General features: G+C 48.3%; 1 long non-coding RNA gene across 2 annotated transcripts in view; it reads right to left on the bottom strand.

Annotated features, from left to right (window-relative positions):
• Positions 1–5,590, bottom strand: part of LOC116560561 — a 77,116-nt gene extending 71,526 nt beyond the window's left edge. For both annotated transcript variants that reach the window (XR_004273021.1, XR_004273020.1), the window contains exon 1: positions 4,687–5,590. This is a non-coding gene — a long non-coding RNA (uncharacterized LOC116560561). The remainder of the gene's footprint in view (positions 1–4,686) is intronic.
• Positions 5,591–6,000: the final 410 nt, after the last annotated feature.

Raw genomic sequence — 6,000 nt, forward strand, 5'->3', positions numbered from 1 at the left:
AGTTGACCTGACCTCTTTCCCATAAGCCATTTGGAGAACAGGAGATAATAAAGACAGCTGAATTTTCCCCTGTACCATCCTATGGCAGCTCTTTGTGAGGGGCTTGGTCTTGCTGGGAGAATGCAGAAGGTGAGGAGAAGCTGCTGGGATTGTGCAGGCTGTTCCAAGATGGACCCTAACCCCAGTGGTGGGCCAGCCACAGTGAGTGACTGAGGACCCTGTGTGCCTGGGCCTCTGGCCAGGGAGGTGAGGCCTGGTTGTCATCCAGCTGAAGGCAGCTGTGCTTGTGAAAATGTTCATCTCTCGACGCTGGGCTCTGCTGAAATACCCCAGGCCATGGCATGAGCCCAAGTCTGCTGGTGAGTGTTTATCCCTCTGAGGGAACCATACCAGGCGGGGGAACTGAGGAAGTGGGAATTGAAAGCTCTGCATGGGAACATGTAGATTTGGGGATTCAGATCAGAACCTTACAGTAGATTTGTCTTTGAGTTAAATGTCAGAGTCAGTCCCAGGATCCTGTAAGCTGGAAGAAGAACTTCAGGGTCTTGGGATTATACTCTAGGGATGGAGAGATTGAGAGAGAAGTGCTTAAAATAGAGGAGAGTTGCCCCCAGCCAAGGATTAATCAGTGTAGTGGGGGAAGCAGACTAATCAAGATGTAATTATGCCAAAGGGAAACAAACCAACTAATGGGTGTCTTCCTAGAGCTCCAAGACCTGAAGGAAGGAGCAGCTTGCTGGCTTCAGGGGCCAGGAAAATGAGAGGACATGCTGGACATGTGGATTCAGGCCAGGGGAACATGGGGATACAAAGGCAGAGGCCCTGGAGTTGGAGTGGGGAGGGACTCTCTCGGGAGCTGCAAAAAGGAGAGAGACTGGACAACCTGAGACAAACTTGCAGCCAGCCAGCAGAACCCAGGCTACCCGGGCAGCCGATGGCCAGGAGACAGCCTGTTTCTAGAGCACCAGATGCTGCCTCTTCCCAAAGACTGCAAAGCGTCAGCCAACAGAAAAGCCACCTGGACCTCGTTGCATACTTTCCTACGCTCAGGAGCCAAAAATGTGCTGCCTTGTGTCCTTCTGTCTTCCCGACCTCAGCAACTACACTCAGAAGAACAGCCAGATAGTCTCCAAACTGCTGTTTGCCTCCCAACACCTGGCAACAGGCAACAGGCAGACTGAGGAACCAACAACTTTAATTTAAATGTTTGTTTTCTTTAAATAAAATTCCTTGGAAAGAGCTCTGAAAGTGAGGAGCAGAAATTCTAATTTGGTAACACCATTGAATGTTTGCATTTTCTAGGGCAATTCAATCTCTGGATTTTTAATTAAAGAAAAAAGAAAATAATTAGCTGAAAAGGATCTTGGCAAGAAGCTAAAGGAGCCCATGCAGTTTGAAAGTGAAGGTAAAAAGTCTCAGCAAAGTTTGTACTTTCCCAAGATAACACATGTGACAGGGCCAGGTGACCTCCCAGCCTTGCCTAATATGTCATCCTGAGGAAGGGGACCCAGACATCTAGGATCACCTCCCCCTTGACTTCCACACTGCATTTCAGTAGAAGAAAAGGCTGGCTGACTGGCGCCTCCTAAATCACCTTCCTGTAAATAGCAGGCATGGTGTGGGGGAATCTCTGGAAGACATTGTTTTTACTTAAACAAGATCAAAAACCCACCCCACTCCTCCATTGACCAAGACTCTTTCATATATGATTTCTAAAACTGTAAACCCAAGACCCTTTCATATGTGATTTTTAAAACTGTAAACCCAAGACCCTTTCACTTGTAATTTCTAAGGCTGTGAACGTAAGATTCTTTCATGTGTAATATCTAGAGTGTAAGCCTATATAAAGGCAGAGCTTCTCTTTGTTAGGGGAGCTTTGAGGTTGGACAAATTGTTGCCTCACTCCCAGGCCACAATAAAACCTCTTCCTTCTTAGTTCCGTGTCCGAGAGGTCTGTTTCTCGCGGCTACCCCTGCTTCAATCCCATCCTGGGTTCTCTTTGAGGGAAGAGATTAGCAATCTCCATAAGCCCAACCAGTTCTACTGGGCCTAAATCTGAGGTTGGAATATGTCACTAGCCAATTTAAGTATGTGCCTTCTTCTGCACTGTTGCCTGTATAGCATACACATTTATGCTAAATAAAAATTAAATGTGTGCCTGAAATATCATAAAATGCATTTGTACATTTCCTGGAAAAATAAAGGTATTGTTTGGCTTGGCCATCTGGGGATGCAATGACAGAGGGTAAAAGAGGTGGGTGGCTGCCATGGCTGGTCCTGACATGACATAGACTCTAATTGACCCCATGGTCTGCATTCAGAAATAGGGTATGTAGGCTCCTAGGTTACCTTCAGTTCTTGTTCCAAGAACAACACTTAGCTCTGTGGAGCTCTGCTAGCTCTAGCTACCATGCGTCTAGCTAGTCCCCTCCCACCCTGAGCCATCCCCAGACAGCCACACTTGGTGGACACCAGCCCCCTGAGTCTGCCTTGCTGGCACACAGAAATATAAGCATCCTTGGTTTCTTCCATGTATATGGGACTGTCTGCTTATCAACTGAACCATAAGGCTTTTGCAGTCTGGGACTTTACTCTCCAGTTATCCCCTGTGTCTCCAAGTTCTCTCTGTGATGAACACTCAGTCCACTGTGACAGCCCTCTCTCCCAACACCCACATGCACCCACATACACACACATGCACACAATTCTAGCTAGCAATCTAGAGGTTAAACGTAGATGTGACAAAAACAGCAACAGCCCAAGACAGGGCCCCAGTTGTAATTCCACTGGAAGCCACTGATTTAAGGGGCCAAACATGACTGTCTCTTGGACTTCAGGCTAAATGTCAAATGAAGATGTGGGGTCCCTGATCTTCTAAATTTTGGAGTCTTTTCCACCCTTTGAAACCCTGACAGGGTGTAGTCTGATCCAGGGATGTGCTGGCATACCCTGCCCCTAGCCCTCGTGAGGCTAGAGCACACACAGATTCTCTCTCTGCACAGCCTTGGGCCAAACCACCACTTCTTTAAAAGCCAGCCAGTAGGGCTGCTGGCTGCCTCTGCAGAGTCACATGGAAGAGCACTAGGAAAAGGGAATCACGCCAGCTCCCTGCACATTTGCCAAAGTCACACCAAACTCTAGGGCTACCATTACCATTAACAACTCCCCAACCCTGAGCCTTCCGAACTAGACCCAACAGAGGTCAAGCTGAGCGCTCCAAGGATTTTCTTCCCTCTGAAAGAGGTCCTGAGTCAACAAACACTTGGTTTCACAATTCGCATCTGTTCTCTGATTAGAAAAAAAGAGGAGAGATATGACATGCCCACAGGCTCCTGCAGGGGAGCTCACACTGAGCCCCAGGCCCTGCCACCTGGCCTTTGCAGAGTGTGTGAACCTCTGAGAATACTTGGCCTCCATGTCTCTGGAGCTTAGAGGAGCTCCTTGGGCTAGAAACTCTGGCTCTCCCAGCCCTGAGTCATCATAGCCCCACTTGGCCCTGCAGCCAGAAAACAGAGCCACTGACTTTCAACCAAAGGAACGCCAGTTTGAGGGGATTCAAAAATGCTCATAACTGAGCATTCTTACAATGAGACTAAGCAGAACAAAGCAGGACTGAACCAGAAGAGACAAGCATTCAGTTGGCACCGGAGGCAGAGCCCAATCTATCTCTGGGAGGCCTTGGCTCCTGGGTGAACCTTCCCAGAAGTGTTTCAACAAAGACACTTCAGAAGTCTCTATAGTGCTTCCAAGTTCACATGTTCATAGAATGTTAAAGTAGGAAGGGATTTTTGTGGGACTTTTGCAAGTCCTTTCTCCTTTCTGGGCTGCAGTTTGCTTATCTACACAATGAAGGGATTGGACCAGATCCGTGGGTCTCAAGCCTGTCTGCACAAGAGAACCACCTGGGGATCCTGCAATCATGGGCACGGGATGTCTGTGATGGCTTCAAAGTAAACCAGGGGCAGGTGCCGGGAGAGCAGGTGGGGGAAGTGCTGCAACAGGACTGGCTAAGTCTGAAATTGTTTAAATGGGATAATAGGTAAATGTGGGGTTGGAGGGTGAGATCATTCCATTCACTCTGTTTTTCAGAATAAAACGTTAAAAAGAAAGAAAAACCAAACCACTGATACCCTAAAACTAGCTATGGCTGGGTCTCACCTGGAACCTATTAAAATGGAATGTCTAAGGGCTCGGGGCTGTGGAATTGGTGTTTCGAAAAAGGAGTCCCAGGTGACGCCAATATGCAGCCAGGAGTGGGAATATTGGACAAAACACTCTCCAAGGCTCCACATGCAGCTGAGCAGTTGAGCCACCCACACCTTCCACCAAACATAGCAAGTCACATTGAGGTCCCACTTGCTTTAACTTTCTACTGCTGCAGCCCCTCTTCTCAGAAGGGAGATGATGGGTGGGGCCAGCACAAAGCCCTGCCAGGCCACAAGCCCAGGTCCTCAAGTTGGTCTATCCTGCCCCGAGAGGTGAAATCCTCAAATAGGCTGCTGCCCAAGGCTTCCAGGGCCAAGTGTGCCATACTCAGGGAGGGTGGCGTCTGCACCTCCAGGAAGCTCCAGACAGGACCAGTCCCTCTCCCCCATATGTGTGAGCTTGAACTTGAGCCTCATTTTCTGTCTCCTCGTGTGACCAAGTAGGCCTCCCACCTCTCTGAACACAGCAAGTCACACTCACATTTCATTTGGTTTAACTTCCCAGCCGATGCTGAATGTTCCTGGACTATTTCCCAATATCCATTTTCTCCCTTTTGCACTTCAGCGTCGGGACCAGCAGGCAGGAAGCAGGCTCTGCTTGGATTTCCACCCAGGATGCTCAGCTTCCAGGGGCCCCAGGAAGAAGGTTCCGCTTTCACTGCCTCTCACCTCAGAGCACCAGCAACAGACCCCCTCCCCCACCACTACCACCCTGCAGAATCGGATCCTACTGGCCGGAGTTTACCCTTCACTCATGGTGAAGAAGTTTACATTCCAAAGTCCTAGAAAACTTCTCAGAAGGCTTCCTGTTTCTCAGATCCTTTGTCCTTCATGAATGACAAGGGAGCTCTGCAGGGCAGTGGGGCCCCTCCTGATTTGGGCCTTTCTGAAAGGCCTTTCCTGAGTTCTGTTGTCATTTTGAACAGACGGACTTCCTACTGCCTTTCTCCAACTAAAGCTGGCTCTCCAGTTTGGCATTTAAGGCTTTTCCTGCCTCATTTCCCATGACTTCCGTATTTTTTTGAAAATTAAAGACTTCTGCTTTCACCTGTCTGGTCAGCTTATGGCCCCCACCCCCACAAACGTACCAGGTATCTTTCTACCTCTAGGTGTATGCTCTTGCTAGTCCTCCTGCCTTGAAGGGATTGCCCTTTTCTTTACCTGCCACCCTTAGTATTTATCAAATAACAAAAATAATAGGTTCTGACTTGAGCGGTTGAGGGGCTTTAAAACAAACTTCTTGAGCATTTACTCTGTCAGTGCTAAGCACCTTATTTATGTGTCATCTCTTTTACTCCTCACAAAATGCTGAGTCACTTTTTTTTTTTAAATATAGACGAAGTCTCACTATGTTGTTCAGACTGGTCTCGAACTCCTGAGCTCCAGCGATCCTCCTGCCTTAGCCTCCCAAAGTGCTAGGATTACAGGTCTGAGCCACCATACCCAGTCGCTGAGTCACTTTTTAAGAAACTCTTCTGGCCAGCCATGGTGGCTTACACCTATAATCCCAGCACTTTGGGAGGCCAAAGCAGGCAGATCATGAGATCAGGAGATCGAGACCATCCTGGCTAACATGGTGAGATCCCATCTCTACTAAAAATACAAAAACTTAGCCAGGCATGGTGGCATGTGCCTGAAGTCCCAGCTACTTGGGAGGCTGAGGCAGGAGAATCTCTCAAACCTGGGAGGTGGAGGTTGTAGTGAGCCAAGATCCCAAGATCGCACCACTGCACTCCAGCCTGGGCAACAGATCAAGAATGTAAAAAAAAAAAAAAAAAAGAAAGAAACTTTATTT

This window comes from Sapajus apella, unplaced genomic scaffold (genome assembly GCF_009761245.1).
Source record: "Sapajus apella isolate SASKATOON/1434 unplaced genomic scaffold, GSC_monkey_1.0 scaffold26, whole genome shotgun sequence".
NCBI lineage: Eukaryota > Metazoa > Chordata > Mammalia > Primates > Cebidae > Sapajus > Sapajus apella.